Genomic DNA, 17,378 nt, shown 5'->3' with positions numbered 1-17,378 from the left:
CATTCTACCTCTGAGCTACATCCTCACCCCTATTTTATTTTTTATTTTGAAACAGGTGCCAGACATGGTGGTGCATGTTTGTAATCCCAGTACTTGGGAGGCTGAGACTGGAGGATCTCAAGCTTTTGGCCAGCCTCAGCAACTTGTGAGACCCTCTGCAATTTAGTGAGACCTTGTTTCAAAACACAGAATAAAATAGGGCTTTCGGTGTATCTAGGAGGTAGAATGCCCTGGGTTCAATTCCTGATACCTAAAAAAGAAGGAAAAAAAAAAAAGAAAGAAAGAGAAAAAAAGAAAATAAAAGATAATAAATTAAGTCTCACTAAGTTGCTGAGGCTGGCCTTGAACCTGCAATCCTCTTCTTAGCCTCCTAGGTACTGGTATTACAGATGTGCACCACCTGACCTGTTTAACAAATTCTTTTTTTTTTTCAGTACTGAGAATTGAAACCAGGGACATTCTACCCCCATGGTACGCCCCAGTCGTCTTCTTCTTCTTCTTCTTCTTCTTCTTCTTCTTCTTCTTCTTCTTCTTCTTCTTCATCATCATCATCATCATCATCATCATCATCATTATTATTATTATTATTATTATTATTATTATTATTATTTTGGTGGTGGTTCTGGGGTTCCTGGAAACCCTTCTAGCTCCGGGCTACACTCCCAAACCTATTTTTATATATTTTTTTATTTGGAAACAGGGTCTCTTAAGCCAGCGCGGCTGGCTTCTCACCTGCGCAATCCTCCTGTCTCCGCCTCCCAAGCGCGGGGATTACAAGCATGCGACACCATGCCTGGCTTCTATTCTTTCTTTTGAAATAAGGTCTCATAAAAATAAAAATAAAAAGAGGTCAGTCTCCCTCTGCTCCAATCCATTTTTCATTTTGCCAATGGAAACCTTTTTTTGTGTGTATGTGGTACTGGGGGTGGAACCCAGGGGCTTTCTACCTTCAGGCTATACTCCCAGACCTGTTTTATACTTTATTTGGAAACAGGGTCACACTAAATTGCTGAGAGCCTCACTAAGTAGCTGAGGCTGGCTTCGAATCTGTGCAATCCTCCTGTCTCAGCCTCCCAAGCGCTGGGATTACAAGGGTGCACCACTATGCCCGGCTCTTCAGAAATCTTTGTTGGCTCCTATCATCTACAGTATAGACAGCTTTAGAACCAGCAAGACCTGGGTTTGTGTCTGAATTTGAAGGTCTCCTAGCTGTGTGACCTTGGACGAGTAGCTTTACTTCTCTGAGTTTCTTTTCTCATCTGTAAAATGAGACTACAACTTTTAAGGTCCTTGATGAGACTGAGATATAATTCTTGTAAAGGTATTAGCCCAGTGTGGGGTAAGCGAGTAGTAAATGTTTAGTAGGTGATGTAAATGTTTAGTAAATGTTTAGTAGGTTTAAGATGTTACGATTTGAGGGAACTGTCCCCAGGGGACCTTTGTTAGGCTCCCAGTACAATGCCATAAAACCGTGGGTTCTTGTCCTGAGCTAAGGATAGATATGCAATAGTCCAGACTCTTGCTGAAGATTTAAAGGAGTTTATTAAAAAGAAAGAAATACAGAAGACAGCCCGGTGTGGTGCCGCACGCTTGTAATCCCAGCATTCGGGAGGCTGAGACAGGAGGATTGTGGTTTGCGGCCAGCTTCAGCTACTTAGTGAGGCTCTCTGCAACTTAGTGAGACCCTGTTTCAAAATAAAGAATTAAAAATAGGGCAGGGGGTGTAGCTTGGAGGTCAAATGTCCCTGGGTTCCATACTCAGACCCGCAAAAAAAGAAAGAAATACAGAAGACAGTTACAGCCCCATGCCAGAGTGGCATGGGGGGGTTTGGTTCGAATGAATTCATGGAAGATTCCTGGACACAGAGTATTCTTATAGCCAGGTCGTTTGATATGTAAATATCCTGCCTTATCTCTAACCCAACCAGATCTGCCCCCTCTGGGCCAGTGGGGACAGCTCTGTCTGTCTCTGGCATAGACCCCCCCACACCTTTTGTTACACTCCAAAATGTGTTAAGTTGCTTGTCTGGAGTCTGGGGTTTCCCACATCCTTGAGGAAGTTGGCCTCTCTTTAGAAATATTAAAAGAAAAAAGGCCCTGAGCTTTTGGGCTTCTATTCCCTTGCTAATTACCCATGGTGTCTGGAGATCTGCAGCCCTTTTCCTTGAAGTTCCTGGCTCTCTTCACTACCAAAGATATATTTTAAAATTGAAAATCTTAAGCCAGGTGTGGTGGCACATGGTTGTAATCCCAGCATTTGGGAGGCTGAGACCAGAGGATCGCAATTCGCGGCCAGCCTCAGCTACTTAGTGAGGCCCTTTGCAACTCAGTGAGACCCTGTTTCAAAATAAAGAGTAAAAAGTTGGGCAGGGGATATAGCTCGGAGGTCAAATGCCTCTGGATTCCATCCCCAGACCCGCAAAAAAAAAAAAAAAAACCTGAAAATCTTTCCCAATACTGGTACATTAATCCATTTTGAAGCCTCTTCCCAATACTGGTACAGTAAGTACTATTAACATGGCATTGACGACCCTTCACAGCTGAGCCTCTCGTTGTCTTTCAGGCCCCCCTCCTGCCACATCACTCTTTCAGTATTACATACCTATCACCAATTCTCTGTCACGTCTCCAAGTGTTTCCTTCTTGGAACTCCTTTGCTTTCTATCTGGCAAGATTCTAGTTTTATAGGACAGTAAAATTTTCCTAAACATCCATTCCTCTCTTTCCAGTTTCCATAGCCATGAAATCCTAGATTATCTGGAATAGTATCAGTGCTACCTTGGTGTATTATGAAGACTGTATTTACTTCTGTTCCTATTTTTACTTTTTTTTAAGTACTAAGGATGGAACCCAGGGGCATTGTACCTCCGAGTGACACCCCCACTTGTATTTTTTAGTCTATGTGTTTGTGGGGATGGGCCCCAGGGACATTCAACCTGCCCTATTTTGCATTCTTTATTTTATTTATATATTTATTTATTTTTGCGGGTCTGGGGATGGAACCCAGGGACATTCAACCTCTGAGCTACACCCCCTGCCCTATTTTTAATTCTTTATTTTGAAACAGGGTCTCACTGAGTTGCAAAGGGCCTCACTAAGTAGTTGAGGCTGTCCACAAACTGTGATCCTCTGGTCTCAGCCTCTGGAATGCTGGAATTACAAGTGTGCGCCACCACTCCCGGCTGTATTCTTTATTTTGAAACAGGGTCTTATTAAGTTGCAGAAGGCCTCACTAAGTAGCTAAGGCTGTCCACGAACTGAGATCCTCCTGACTCAGCCTCCCAAATGCTGGGATTATAAGTGTATGCCACCACACACATCCGGCTTAGCCTTTTTTTTTTTTTTTTTTTTTTTTGCAGTACTGGGGATGGAACCCAGGGGCATTCTCCCTCCAAACTATACCCCCAAGCCGGTATGGTGGTATACAGCTGTAACCCCAGCATTCGGGTGGCTGAGATGGGAGGATCCGGGTTCGTGGACAGCCTCAGCTACTTAAATGAGGACCTTTGCAACTCAGTGAGACCCTGTTTCAAAATAAATGATAACAAATAGGGCTCTGGAGGTGCAGCTCAGAGATAAAATGCCCCTGGGTTCCATCCCCAGTACTGCAAAACAAAACAAACAAACAAACAAACAGGAGCTACAGCCCCTGCCCAATTTTTATTCTTTTTTTGTTTTTGTTTTTGTTTTTGGTGGTACTGGGGTTCCTGGAAGCCCTTCTACTTCCAGGCTACACTCCCAGACCTATTTTATATTTTTTATTTTGGTAACAGGATCTCTTAAGTCAGTGAGGCTGGCTTCAAACCTTTGCAATCCTCCTATCTCCACCTCCCAAGCGCGGGGATTACAAACATGGGCCACCACGCCCCGCTATTCTTTGTTTTGAAACTGTTGTCTCACTGAGTTGCAGAGAACCTCACTAAGTAGCTGAGGCTGGCCGCGAACTTTGGTCCTCAGGTCTCAGCCTCCCAAATGCTGGGATTACAAGCGGGCGCCACCATGCCCAGCTCCCTCAGTCTCTTGAGTAGCTGACATGTCAAGCATGACCCACCGAGCCCCACTGGTACTCATCCTGTAATTCTTGACTCTGTTTTTTTTTTTCTTTTGCCAGTGTTTCGCTCTTTTATCCTGACCTTTGAAACTGTTAACACACTTGAAGAATGCATTTGTGTGTGTGTGTGTGTGTGTGTGTGTGTGTGTGTGTGTGTGTGCACGGTGCTGGGGGTTGAACCTAGGGCCTTGCACATGATGGTGAGCACTCTGGGACTGAGCGGCGCATCTTCAGCTGTGGCCCGATGCATTAAGGACGCGGCATGGGTGTGCTCGCAGGCGCTCATGTCTGAATATGTGGCCCTATTTTGAGGTCACCGGGTTGCCTCCCTTCCCAAAATATGTATTGGTGAACTCCCTTTTCATTTCCTCGGGGGCACCAAGACAACTTGTCCTGTTCTGCCTCTGTTTCCACACCCTGGTTGCCACCCCATTACTGCTATGCCAGGAATGTTACTAGGGAACAGAGGCTTCAGTGACTCATAGGCCGCCCCGAGGAGTGGGAGTTGGGGAGGAGGCAAGATTTTGGGGGTAAAATGATGGGAGACGCCATCTTCTTTCTTTCTCTTTTGGTACCGGGATTAAACCTCAGAGTGTTCTACATCCGACTTACACAGGAGCCAACCCTATTTTATTTTTTTTGTATTTTGGTGGTACTGGGGTTCCTGGAAAGCCTTCTACCTTTGGGCTACACTCCCAGACCTATTTTATATTTTTTTATTTGGAAACAGGGTCTCTTAAGCCAGCGCGGCTGCTTGATCCTCCTGTCTCTGACTTCCTACTGCCCGGCAACCCTATTTTATTTTAATTTTTGGTAGTGGGGATTGAGCTCAAGAGCATTCTACCTCTGAGCTACACCCCAGCCCTAGTTTTTATTTTTAATTACTTAATTATTTTATTTTTTATTTTTGGTGGCACTGGGGTTCCTGGAAACCCTTCTACTTACGGGCTACACTCCCAGACCTAATATATATATAATTTAAAAAAAAAATTTGGAAACAGGGTCTCTTAAGCCAGGCAAGGCTGGCTTCGAACCTGTGCGATCCTCCTGTCTCTGCCTCCCAAGCACAGGGATTACAAGCATGCGCCACCACGCCCTGCTTTTATTTTTTATTTTGAAACAGGTCTCACTGAATTGCAAAGGGCTCCAGTAAGTAGGAGCTGAGGGTGTCTGCAAATCACAATCCTTCTGTATCAGCCTTCCAAATGCTGGGATTACAAGTATGTGCCATCATGCTGGGCTCCCCAGCCTAATTTTAATTTCCTTTTTTTTTTTTTTTTGCAGGTCTGACGATGGAACTCAGGGGCATTCAACCTCCAAGCTACACCCCCAGCCTTATTTAATTTATTTTTTTAAATCTTGAAACAGGGTTTCACTGAGTTGCAAAGGACCTCACTAAGTAGCTGAGTCTGTCTGTGAACCAAGATCCTCCTGTCTCAGCCTCCCAAATGTTGGAATTACAAGCATGTGCCACCATGCCTGGCTGATATTTATTATTTGTTTGTTTGTTTATTGGTACTGTGGACTGAACCCAGGGGCATTCTACCTCTGAGCTACACTCCCAGCCCTATTTTTTTTTTATTTTTTATTTTGAAACAGGGTTTCAGTAAGTTTAAGAGGGCCTCACTAAGTAGCCGAGGCTGGCTGTGAACCTGTGATCTTCTTGTTTTAGCCTTCCAAGTACTAGGTTACAAGTTTGTGCCACCACACGTGGCTTATATTTATTTTGGTACTGGAGATGGAACCCAAAAGCATTCTTTATGACTATTTATTGAATATTTGTAAGCCCAATCGTGTACTCCCAAACTGTCTGTTTAGTTGGGTAGGAATCATAAAACAATACTACGCAGTTGGACTGCTGTGGAATTTTTAATAGTAATATAATCAGCTGAAGTTGTCTACTTTCAGTACCCAGTGGAGGACAGAATAAACCAGCAGGTGGCAGTGAGGAAGCAGTTTCCTAGATCAGGATGTGGGAAGCAAGCGCTTTAAGGTGAGGTAATGAGTGGGCAGAGTCTACTGACTTTCTAGCACTATGTGTCCAGCCCTTTTGAGAGGAAACCAAAAGACATTTGGGTAAAGGGTAACCAGGTCACCCTGAGGGTTACAAAGCTAAGGATTTTTTCCATTCTTTTTATTTCTCCATTTCATAAGTTGTTTTTTTTGTTATTGTTGTTGTTGTTGTTGTTATTATTATTATTATTATTATTATTTGCAGTGTTGGGTATGGAACCTAGGGGCATTCTACCTCTGAGCCTCCAGCCCTATTTTTATTTATTTATTTATTTATTTGCGGTACTGGCAATGGGACCCAGGGGCATTTTACCTCCGAGCTACACCCCCAGCCCTATATTTTATTCCTTATTTATTTTTTATTTTTGGTGGTACTGAGGTTCCTGGAAACCCCTCTACCCCCGAGCTATACGCCCAGAACTATTTTATATTTTTATTTGGAAACAGGGTCTCTTAAGCCAGCTCGCTGGCTTCAAACCTGCGCCATCCTCCTGGCTCCACCTCCCAAGAGCGGGGATTACAAGCGTGCGTCACCACATCTGGCTTATTCTTTATCTCGAAACAGGGTCTCACTAAGTTACTGAGGTTCTTACTAAGTTGCTGAGGCTGGCTGTGAACCTGCCATCCTCCTGTCTCAGCCTCCCACGTACTGGGATTACAGCATGCACCACCATGCCTGGCTTATTCTTTATTTTTATTTTTATTTATTTATTTATTTATTATTTATTTTTTGTGGTACTGGGGTTCCCGGAAGCCCTTCTACCTTCGGGCTACACTCCCAGACCTATTTTTACATTTTTTTAAAATTTGGAAACAGGGTCTCCTAAGCCAGCGCGCGCGGCTGGCTTCGAACCTGCGCGATCCTCCTGTCTCTGCCTCCCAAGCGCGGGGATTACAAGCGTGCGCCACCACGCCCGGCTTATTCTTTATTTTTAAATATTTATTTATTTGTAGTACTGGGGATGGACTCTAAGGGCGTTCTACCACCAAGCTACACCCCCAGGCCTATTTTTTATTCTTTATTTTGAAACAGCAAAAGGACCTCACCAAGTAGCTGAGGCTGTGCGTGAACTTCTGACTCAGCCTCTCAAATGCTGGGATTACAAGCATGCACCACCACACCTGGCTATTCTTTATTTTTGGAACAAAGTCTAACTAAGCTGCAGAGAGCCTCACTAAGTAGCTGAGGCTGTTCATAAACCCACTGTTTATTGTCTCAGCCTCCTAAACAAGTAATTATATATTTTATTTATTTATTTATATATTTATGGTGTTGGCTATTGAATCTAGGGGCATTCTACCACTGGTATACCTTCAGTCCATTTATTTATTTATCTATTTATTTATTTGTTTATTTTGCAGCACCAGGGATGGAATCCATGGACATTGTACCTCCGAGCTATACCCGAGCCCTATTTTTTAGTCTTTTATTTTTTATTTATTTTGTTTTTGCAATATTGGGGATGGGATTCCGGAGCATTCTACCTTTGAGTTCCACATCCAGTTCTATTTTTTAGTCTTTTTTATTTTTATTTTTCGGGTCTAAGAATGGAACTCAGGGGCATTTGACCTTTGAGCTACAACTCCTGCCCTATTTTTTATTTCTTATTTTGAAACAGGGTCTCACTGAGTTTCGGAGGGCCTCACGAAGTAGCTGAGGCTGCCACGAACCGGATCCTCTGGTCTCAGCCTTCTTAATGCTGGGATTACAAGCGTGTGCCACTATGCCTGGCTTATTCTTTATTTTGTTTGGGTTTTTGTTTGTTTGTTTTGCAGGTCTGGGGATGGAACCCAGAGTCATTCTACCTCTGAGCTGCACTCCCAACCCTATTTTATTCTTTCATTTTGAAACAGGGTCTCATACTAAGTAGTGGATGGCCTCACTAAACTGCTGAGGTAGGCTGTGAACCTGTGACCCTACTGACTCAGCCTCCCTAGTACTGGGATTATAAGTACGGGCCATTGAGCCCAGTTACAATTAATTATTGAACACGTACTCCGTACAAAGTTAGAAAAGGAGTTGGAGACAAGAGTGAGCATTTCTTGCTCTCCAGCATCTTAGTTTGTTTAGAGACAGGTCTTCATGTTTCCAACAGGGCTTTCAAATGTCAACATTCTTTGTTTAAATGGAGCAGAATTAATAAAACGATTAGACCGGGGGGTGGGTGATTTGTGTATTTCCCTGTGGTTTTTTTTTTTTTTTTAACTAGTACTGGGATCTTTGTTATTTTACTTATTTATTGTTGTTGTACTGGAGGTGGAACCCAGGGGCTTTTCTACCTCCGGGCTCTACTCCCATACCTATTTTATACTTTATTTGGAAACAGGGTCTCACCGAGTTGCTGAGAGCCTCACTAAGTAGCTAAGGCTGGCTTCAAACCTGTGCGATCCTCCTGTCTCAGCCTCCCAAGCGCTAGGATTACAAACGTGCGCCACCATGCCCGGCCTGTCCCCTGAACTTGGAAGAATAAATGAGAGTTGGAGGTTAAAGACTGAATCGCCGGAAGATTGTGATAAGGTCCAATCGCCTTTGCTGGTCTTCATTGATTCATTTACCAAATATTCGCTGCACTCCAGCGTTGTGTTGGACGTAAACAAAACTGCTTTTGACTGTTCCGAAGAAGGTAAAATGTGCCTTCACGGGAAACAAGTTAGTCAAACCGGAAAAGAGCTGGGAAGAGTTCTTGGTGGCATGTGACGTTTTGTGCTATTCGCCTGCTTAACACTAGCTCTCGTCCAGAAAGCTCACCAGGGCTGGAGATGAGAAGAGCGGCCCCAGGGAAATGCTCCTTCAAGTTTAGAGCTCGCCAAACCCAGCGATTTCAAAGAGCCGCATCTAAATTGACCTACGGGGCCTCCGTAGGGGCCACCTGTCCCTCGCGGCGCGCACCTCTTCCACCCGCGGATTCGTTAGCGGTGAGGGACCCGCCTCACGTGACCACAAGCGGCCTCCTGATTGGCTACAATCTTTTCCCCGCCCCCACTGAGTGGCAGGAACCCTGAGAAGGTCGGGCGCATGCGCAGTGCGAGGTTTTTCTTTGGCCACCGGAGTGGAGCAGTGGGGTTGGGCCGTCCACAGTCTGCGGCTAGGAAGGGGGAGGCGGTCGCTCCTCCGGGACTTCTCTTGCTTCATTTTCCTCTTGGGTGTGGCTCGGCCGGGTCGCGGTGTTTAGGCCGCCAGCTGGAGCCGTGTCCTGTTTGAAAGGCGAAAGTAGCGCCTTGCGGAGGGCGGCTCATGGGGCGGCGGGCGGCTGCGGTCGGCGTCCTCCCCCATGGCCGGCGAATGGTGCGGCCCTGAACTGGTCCCGGAGCCAGCCCGACGTGTCTGAGAGAGGCCCCGGAGGGGGCGGGGAAGTGCCCGCAGAACGCGGGTTCTGTGAAGAGACGTGGGGAAGGTTCGATTCCGAAGAGAGGAAGAGCCCGATAGAAAGGGACCCGGGCCGTGGAGGGGGAGGGGGCTGCCAAGATGGCGTCGGCCGCCTCCGGGCAGTCCACGGTCAGCTTCTCATCCTTTGAAGCCGGGGTCGTTTCCGGCGCCTCGGTATCAGGTGAGGCTGCGAGGACCGCGCGGGAGGAGGGAGAGCGGGATCTGCGGCGACACCTGTGGCTGGGGATGCCCGAGGGGTGGCGGGAGGGCGCGGAGCTGACCTTTCAGGTGTAGGGCTTTCTGACTTAGAACCGGGAAGCTGTTGAAAGGCGGTGTTAGGGACCGGGATGAGAACTTTGAGGAGGAGGGATGGATGCCGACGGTGGGGACAGGGAGGACACCGAAGGAGGTAGAGAAACTAAAGTAAATGGGGACTTAAGACGCAGAGAGGAACTACTGTCGTGGGAGAGGCAGGTGGCGTTCAAGTTGATGGTGGAGTGAGTTGCGATCGGACTAAATGTCAAGCTCTTGGGGCTTGAAAGGCATGGAAGCGTTATGGGAGGCTTGCGATTGCTGGCGAGTTAGAAAATCGTGAGTTGGGTTGGGAGTGGGAGTTGACCGGAGCGGCCCTTTTCCTGAGAGACTACACCTAATGCGTCATTTCTTCTCCCTGCGCTCCATCCCCGCGCGGGCGCAGACGCGCACACATACTTTCTCAAACTAACTCCTTTGGCGACTGCCATCGCCCGACTGCTCAACTTTGGGAAGGAATGGGAAGTTTTCAGGAGAGACTAAGGGAGGTGGGCAATTCGAGTCAAAAGATCCTAAAAACAGACGGAGGAAATGAAATGGAAGGAGCGCTTAAGGGGAGATGTGTTGGGAGTTAGGCCTGAGAAAGAAAGATGAGGGGGGTGGCTCAAAGTGTGGGGGAATATTACATAATAGGAAGTAGACTGGAGGAATGCTTAGGGTGTATGAGGAAATTGGAAGTTAGAGGGCTCAGAGCAGTTAGGAACTAATGAAGATGAAGGGAGGGCTGAGAAGGCCCACAAGGAAAGCAACAGATTGTGTGTAGGAGGGGAAATGTGTGTTTTGGGGGGGTGAGTCAGAAACTGTTCTAGAGCTTCTGTCAGAAATGTCTTGTGTACCACGATGACTGTTACCTCTACACTGAACAGGAGAGGCCGGAATGTTGGATGCTTTAAGATATTGACATTTCCTCAGGCCTAGGATTGCATCTTTGCCATTTTATTTATTTATTCATTTGGTGGTACTGAGGGTGGAACCCAGGGGCTTTTCTACCTCCGGGCTACACTCCCAGACCTATTTTTATACTTTATTTGGAAACAGGGTCTCACTAACTTGCTGAGAGCCTCACTAAGTAGCTGAGACTGGCTTGGAATCTGGGCGATCCTCCTGTCTCAGCCTCCCAAGCTCTGGGATTACAAGCCTGCGCCACCAGGCCTGGCTCCATCCTTGCCATTTTGAATTTGCTAAGTAGAGAGTTCCACCATAAACATTAGATGAGGAAATACAGTCTCATATACCTCTTCTAAACTGCAGATTTATTTATGTACATCTATCTTTAGTTTCTCTGAGAGGTGATTTTTTTGCTTTAGGACAGCATTAAAGGGCCAAACAAGTAATGTTGTATTCTAACATGAAAAAAAGGATAAAGTAAAAGTGACAGGTGCTTTTTCTATGGCAACTCCTTAATTTGAAAGCTTCTCTCCATCCTCTAAATCAGAAAGAATGGTTGTGTGTGGTCCTTATGCAAGCTTATCAACTATCTAGTTAGGTAGTCTTTCTGTTTGAAACTAGGTTAGTCTTAAGAGCAGAGTGTTTATATCCCAGAATTTGTTTATTTTTGTATTTGGGTACTAGAGTTTGAATCCAAGAACATTCTACCTCTGACGTACTCTCCTACTTTTATTTATTTTTTTGCGGGTCTGGGGATGGAACCCAGGGGCATTCGACCTCCTAACTACACCCTCTGCCCTATATATATTTTTATTCTTTATTTTGAAACAGGGTCTCACTAAATTCCAGAGGTCCTCACTGAGTAGCTGAGGTTGTCTGCGAACCACAATCTTCCAGTCTCAGCCTCCCGAATGCTGGGATTACAAGCGTGTACCACCACGCCCGGCTTTTAGTTTTTATTTTGAAACAGGGTCTATGTTGCTGAGGCTGTCTTTAAACCTGCGATCCTCCTGTCTCAGCCTCCCAAATACTGCCACCATGCCCGGCTTACATCCCAGAATTTGATTCATTCTCTAGGTCATGGAACTACCTGCCAGGTAGACAGGTTCAGGAGTACCAGGAAAATATTTCTTTGTCATTTATTGCTATATTGTCTTTCTCTTCCATTTCTACTTTTGTTTCTGATAATCATAATGTCTACTGTAGATAATACTGTTTGATATTTTTGTAGGTTTTTGTGTTTTCTGGCAGCAATTCATAATGCAGATTATATAGTGTTGTGTTTTCACCAGGACATCAGATATTAGGTTTCAGTGTACTTTACGGCTCTTTAACTTTATCATGTTCATCCATGAAGTGAAGTATAAAAATGTTTAAGCCATAGCTAGGCGTGATGGGGCACACTTGTAATCCCAGTACTTGGGAGGCTGAGACAGGAGGATAGCAGGTTCAAGGATAGCCTCAGCAAGTAGTGAGACTATCAATAACCTAGCAAGACCCTGCTTCAAAATAAATGTTTCAAAATAAAGTAGGGCTGGGAGTGTAGCTCAGAAGTAGAATGCCCCTGAATTCAATCTTGAGTGCCAAAATAAATAAATAAAATTTTACTTGGGAGGCTGAGACAGGAAGATCAGGATTCACCGCCAGTCTCAGTTTAGTGAGGCCCTCTGGAACTTAGACCCTGTTTCAAAATAAAGAATAAAAAATAGGGCCAAGAGTGTAGCTCGGAGCTAAAATGCCCCTGAAGTTCAATCCCCAGTACTGAACAACAACAAAAAAGTTTTAAGTGGTTGTCCTTGTACCTGTGTGCCTCCCAGAGGCATTTTACCTCCAAGCCACATTTCCAGCCTGATTTTATTATTTTGAAACAGGCTCTCCCTAAGTTGTGGAAGGCTTCACTAACTAAGTTGCTGAGGCTGGTAGTGAACCTATGATCTTTCTGTCTCGGCCTCCCAAGTACTGGAATTCCTGCACTTGATCTTAGTCAAAAAGCCGAGAAGCAATCCAGTGGATACAGGGATTACAAAATGAGCCACCACTCCTGGCCTCCCCCAGCTCCATTTTACTTTTTGTTTTGAAACAGGGTATTGCTAGGTTGCTGAGAAGGGTGCTTTGTTGCTCGGGCTGCCCTTGAACTTGCAGTCCTCCTGTTTCAGTCTCCCCAGTTACTGGGATGACACGCGTGTACCACCATGCCAGACTGTGTTTCAAAAGCAAGTTTATTGCTCATAGATGTTTAGCAGAACTCCACTTGAGCTTTGGTGAAACTCTGAAATCCTAAACACATCTTCTCTGGCAGTGTTGAAAATGGATATAAAATAAGAGAATCACATTTCAGGGACAGATTGACATAGTTTTAGATAGACCATTCATGACTTTGGAGAGCTCAAAATCTTCTGGCATTCATTGGAAAAAGGGGGTTAAAGAGTTGTTCTCTGCCAATAATAAACCCCTGTCCTGATTGTTTTACTAAGCTAGAGCTGGTTTTTTACACTGCTGATAATTGAAATACGGAAGGCCCAGCAAACCCTAAGCATCTTTTTCCCCTGGAGTGGTTACCATGTTTGGATTTGGGGAAGGCAGAGTGAATATCATCTTACAGCTGCACTCATCATGTGCTTGTTTTTACACTTTAGTTGTTAAGAAAAGGTGATGCAGTTTGGGTTCAGCTGTTTGGTGTGCAAAGGAAATGTATTTCTTCTCTTCCTTTCTCTTCCATCCTCATTATTTGGACAATAGCCCCACTTAATAATAAGATCACCCCTGATGAGTTGCTGTGGATAGTGTCTGACGCATCTGTCACATTAGTGTTCAGAGAGCCTGTTTCCCTACATCTAACTTATGGTCCATTAGCCCGTGAAATTCAAGTCACTGATTCCCCTTTTTATTGGAAAAGAGAGTAAAGAGTTTCTGTTTTGGAGTCTGGATTTGGGGTTAGTGGAGGGATTGGAAAGGAAACGAAGATGCTAACATGTACAGTGCTCTCCTGAAATGAGAGCTGTGCGATCAAGTCCCACGTGACTCCCTCAAGGAAAACACTTGAAACCTTAGATGATCCTGAACTCTAGCTTCCTCTGCCTCAGACCAGAACTCTTTTTTTTCTTTTTTCTTTTCCTTGCAGTACTAGGAATTAAACCCAGGGGCTTTCTAGGTTTTTTTTTTTTTTTAATTTATTTTGAAACAGTCTCACTAGGTTGCTGAGAGTCCCACTAAGTAACTGAGGCTGGTTTTGAACCTGCTATCCACCTGTCTCAACTTCCCAAGTACTGGGATTACAAGCATGTGTCACCATGCCTGGCTTAGACCAGAAATTGTGTGTGTGTGTGTGTGTGTGTGTGTGTGTGTGTGTGTGTGTTACTAAGGATGAAACCCAGGGACATTCTACCTCCAAGCTACACCTCCAGCTCTATTTTTCATTCTTTATTTTGAAACAGGTTCTCACTGAATTGGGAAGGGTCTCACCAAGTAGTAGCTGAGGCTGGCTGCGATCTGGGATCCTCCTGTCTCATTCTCCCAAATGCTGTGATTACAAGTGTGCCACCACGTTAGGCTGACCTGTTTTATATTTTTACTTGGAAACATGGTCTCACTAAGTTGCTGAGAGCCTAAGTAGCTGAGGCTGGCTGCGAACCTGGGTGATCCTCTTGTCTCAGCCTTCTAAGTACTGGGATTACAAACGTGCACCACCACGCCCTGTTAGACCAGAACATTTTAAAGTTGTCACCCCTCACCTGTACAATTTTGTTTTTGCAGTACTGGGGATGGAACCCAAGGGCATTCTACTGCCGAGCTACACCCCCAGCCCTATTTTTTTATTCTTTATTTTGAAGCAGGGTCTCACTGAGTTGCAGAGGGCCTCACTAAGTAGCTGAGGCTGTCCCTGAACTGCGAGCCTCCTGTCTTAGCCTACCAAATGCCAGGATTACAAGCATGTGCCACCATGCCCGGCTCAAGGGGCTCCTGTTGGGGTGTGTGTGTGTGTGTGTGTGTGTGTGTGTGTGTGTGTTCTTTGTATACTGCTGTAAGGCATTTGTAGGCTGATCGTTTCTTTTCAATACTTTAGTGAAAATAAAACAACTTAGACCATTTTACTAGGGTTCATAATGGAAAATTTGGAAATGAAAAGCCAGAACACAGTATTATCTAGCCAGATATCAGATACCATTTTGGTTGATATTTTATACACGGGGGAGAAACTTTTCTGTTTGCTTTCTTCATGGGCGGTTTTGGCCTCCCCTTTTTCTTTAGTCTCTTTGATAGATTCTGCCAGAAAACTGACATCAAAGTGGCTTTGTTTTTGAGATACATCTCTGCTGCCTAGATTGGCCTTGAATTCCTGGGTTCAAGGCAGCCTCCAGCCTCAGCCTCCAAGTGGTTGGGATTACAGGGTGCACAACCACGCCTGGCTTTTCAGTGTGTCATTGTTTTTGATCAACTATTTCTGCCATGGCTGCTTAAGTCCCATGTCAGGTATAATTAACTATTCTTGGAGGTATCCAGTATCTGAGATTAATTGGTAATGTGTACTTACAAGCTAGTTTTAAGTATCAAAATAGTATGTCTTGTTAATGTCTGTGGGCTTTCTTGGATTGATATGAACCTCTTCTGATTAATACCTTTGCTCAAGTATATGCTACCTAGTAGCTATTAAATATTTTATTAGCCTGTTTTTCTTAGGTAATCTAATGGAAACTATAGCTTGTGAAATGAACAACAGAGTTATCAGCAGATCAGACACAGAATTAGGGAGAGGGAAGGTGGTGGTTTCATTCTTGTAAGATGGATATTTTCTCCTAGAATTTTGGAGTATTCTTAACTTGACATAAAGAAGGCAGAAAGCAAGCTGGGCTTTTTCAGGATAGTGTTTTAAAATAAAAAATAAAAAAAGACTGGAAGTGTAGTTCAGTGGTAGAATGCCCTTGGGATCAGTCCCCAGCTCCCCCCCCCCAAAAAAAAGTTATGTACCCAGAAGACAAAAATTATCAGTTTCTTTCTTCTTTATACTGTTTTTTTTGTTTTTTTTTTTTTTGGTGGTGGTGGTATTGGGGTTGGAACCCAGAGGCTTTCTACCTCCAGGCTATACTCCCAGACCTATTTTCTTTTTTTTTTGCAGATCTGGGGATGGAACTCAGGGGCATTTGACCTCTGAGCTATACCCCCTGCCTTATTTTTTATTCTTTATTTTGAAACCGGGTCTCACTGAGTTGCAGAGGGCCTCACTAAGTATCTGAGGCTGTCCGCGGACTGTGATCCTCCAGGTCTCAGCCTCCCAAATGCTGGGATTACAAGCGTGCACCACCATGCCCAGCTCCCAGACCTATTTTCTATTTTATTTGGAAACAGGGTCTCACTAAGTTGCTGAGAGCCTCACTAAGTAGCCGAGGCTGGCTTCGAACCTGCGTGACCCTCCTGTCTGGGTTCGTAGAAACCCTTCTACCTCTGGGTTACACTCCCAGACACCTTTTTTTTTTTTTTTTTTTGGTGGTACTGGGGTTCCTGGAAGCCCTTCTACCTCTGGGCTACACTCCCAGACCTATTTTTATATTTTTATTTAGAAACAGGGTCTCCTAAGCCAGCACGCGTGGCTGGCTTCGAACCTGCGCGATCCTCCTGTCTCCGCTTCCCAAGCGCGGGGATTACAAGCATGCGCCACCACGCCCGGCATCCAGACACCTTTTTTTAAAAAATATTTTTATTTGGAAACAGGGTCTCACTAAGTTGCTGAGAGCCTCAGTAAGTAGCTGAGGCTGGCTTCGAACCTGCGCGATCCTCTTGTCTCCGCCTCCCAAGAGCGGGATTACAAGTGTGCGCCACCACGCCCGGCTCTCTTCATCTTTTTTTGTGTGTGCCTGGTACTAGGGATAGAACCCAGGGCATTCTACCTCCGAGTTATACCCCCAAGTCAATTTTATTTTTTTGTTTCAAAACAGGGTCTCACTAAGTTGTTAAGGGTCTTGCTAAGTAGCTGAGGCTGTCCTTGAACTTGTAATCCTCCTGTCTCAGCCTCCCAAGTACTGGTGTTACAAGTGTGTGTCACATCTGGCTCCTTCCACCTTTTTTTTTTTTTTTTTAACTCTCCAGTCATTTTTCTTTCTCTTTCCATGAAATTCCAGTCTGTTTGATTGTTTATTTATTTGTGGTACTGGGGGTTGAACCCAGAGACATTCTATCTCTGAGATACACCCCTAGCTCTATTTTTTATTCTTTATTTTTGAAACAAGGTCTCACTAGTTGTGGAAGGCCTCACTAAGTCCTCACTAAGTAGCTGAGGCTGGCAACGAACCTGTAATCCTCCTGTCTCAGCCTCCCAAGTACAGGGATTACAAATGTGGGCCACCACGCCCTGCTGGATATTAATATTTTTATGTCTTCTTTTTTTGTGATATTGGGGATTGAACCCAGGGGCTTTCTACCTCTGAGCTACACCCCCAGCCCTATATTTTACTCTTTCTTTCTTTCTTTCTTTCTTTCTTTCTTTCTTTCTTTCTTTCTTTCTTTCTTTGGTACTGGGGATGGAACCCAGGGGCCTTCTACCTCTGAGAGACACCCCCATCCCTATTTTTTCTTTATTTTGAAACAGGGTCCTACTGAGTTGCAGAGGGCCTCATTAAGTAGTAGCTGAGGTTGTCTGTGAACCCGCTATCCTCCTGTCTCAGCCTCCCAAATGCTGGGATTACAAGCGTGCGCCACCACGCCCCCTTTATTCTTTATTTTTGAAACAGGGTCTCACTAAGTTGCAGAGGGCATC

The sequence above is a fragment of the Muscardinus avellanarius genome (assembly GCF_963383645.1).
Source record: "Muscardinus avellanarius genome assembly, chromosome: 3".
NCBI classification, from domain to species: Eukaryota; Metazoa; Chordata; class Mammalia; order Rodentia; family Gliridae; genus Muscardinus; species Muscardinus avellanarius.
Note: the sequence above shows the minus strand (reverse complement) of the source record.